Raw genomic sequence first — 1,783 nt, 5'->3', positions numbered from 1 at the left:
CCTCCTCTTTGTGAGAAGGCTCACTCCTATCCTTCTTCTTCTCTGAGGATGAAGATGATGATGATGGTGAAGATGATGATGGGGATGGGGATGGGGATGATGGCTGAGCCGACGTAGGTGAAACAATGGTCTCTGGCTCCTCTATCCTCTCTCTACTCTCTCGCTCTCTGCTCTCGACGTGATACTCACGTCCACTCCTCAAGGCCATAACTGATTTGGCCTGCTGCTGTGTCTCAGTATGGAATAGGCCTCCAGTCATCTGGTCCTTACCCTTCGGGTTCATGACAGCCTGACTCGGCAATGTACCCTCGGGTCTCCTACTAATAGCCTCAGCTAACTGTCCCATTTGCGATTCTAACTTTGCAATGGACTGCGTATGCGAGCTCAAAATCTGGCTACACTTCTCGAAGGCGTTTTGATTAGAGGTTTTCACCTCTTGGAATGCCTGGAGAAGTCTCTCCTCAAAAGATGTCTGTGGGGCAGACTCCTGCTGAATCGGGGGAGTGACAGAAGAAGAAGAAGACTGAGAATAGTTCGGTCTTTGAAATGACTGAGTAAAAGATGGCTGTCGAACTGGCTGAGAGGGTGTAGGCATCTGTGTGGAAGACTGTGGATTCTTCCATGAAAAATTGGGATGGTTACGCCAACCCGGATTATATGTCGATGAAAATGGGTTATTCGGCGGTCTGACGTAACCCTGAGCTGCCTGAACTTGTTCTTGAACAAATTCAGGGTACTGAGCTGCCGAAGGGCACTCAGTGATCTCGTGTGCCGGACTGGCACAAAGAGTACACACCTGCTGTGTAGTGGATGGTCCTGAGAGAAGCTGGTCCAGCTTTTGAGCAATCATGTCTACCTTGCACTGTAGTGCAGTAGATGGACCAATCTCAAGAACACCAGCTTTCTTCTGAATGCTGGGTGTGGCTCTATCCGAATGAGAGCTCGAAGCATGGTGGAGTGAATTCTCGGCCAATGTATCAAATAGCCTCCATGCTTCGTCCTCGCTTTTCAGCATGAATGTCCCTCCACATGAAGAGTCGATCATCTGACGATTCTTGTCAGACAATCCATCATAGAAGCTCTGCACCAGTTGCCATTTCGGCACCTGATGATGGGGACATTTCCTGAGGAGATCCTTCATTCTCTCCCAGGTCTCATGAAAGCGCTCACCATCTAGCTCTGAAAAGCTAGTGATGGCTCTACGATATTGGTTCGTACGACCAATGGGAAAATATTTCCGAAGAAACTCCTGTTGCAATTGATCCCATGACTCTATTTCTACAGAATCTAAGGATTTTATCCAATACTTGGCTTTGTCCTTCAATGAAAAGGGGAATAGAGTCAACCTCAAAGCATCATCATCGAAATTCTGTATCTTGACTGTAGAACAGATTTCGAGAAATTCATCTAAATGTCGGTAGGGATCCTCGTGACTAAGGCCATAAAAGGATGGAAGCATTTGAATAATGTTGGCCTTAATCTCGTAATGAGGCGCTCCTACATCGGGTCTCCGAATGCAGGATGCCTGAACATAGTCTGTGGGAATGAAGTATTCCCGCAGAGGGCATGAAAGAACTGGGGGTGGAGGTGGAGGATCCATGTCAGCCCTTGTTGCCGAACTTCGATGAGAATGTAAAATTCTCTCTGGGTTGTCAACAAATGGGTGTAATGGGGTTCATAGACCTCGTCGCCCCTGCATACACTGGTACTAAGACCAGATGTAAGCAAACGACCTAAATCTAAAAAAAAATTAAAAAAATAAACTAACACAGGTACTAAAATG

At 46.8% G+C, this 1,783-nt stretch overlaps 1 non-coding gene across 1 annotated transcript; it reads left to right on the top strand.

Annotated features, from left to right (window-relative positions):
- The first annotated feature begins 1,103 nt into the window (after positions 1 to 1,103).
- On the top strand, positions 1,104 to 1,206 carry LOC149829951 (small nucleolar RNA R71). Its single transcript, XR_016433988.1, has one exon. It is a non-coding gene; the product is annotated as a small nucleolar RNA R71 (small nucleolar RNA).
- Positions 1,207 to 1,783: the final 577 nt, after the last annotated feature.

The sequence above is a fragment of the Nuphar pumila genome, chromosome 8, assembly GCF_984573655.1.
Source record: "Nuphar pumila chromosome 8, dmNupPumi1.hap1.1, whole genome shotgun sequence".
Lineage (NCBI taxonomy): Eukaryota > Viridiplantae > Streptophyta > Magnoliopsida > Nymphaeales > Nymphaeaceae > Nuphar > Nuphar pumila.
Note: the sequence above shows the minus strand (reverse complement) of the source record. Positions and strands in the feature narration are given on the sequence as shown.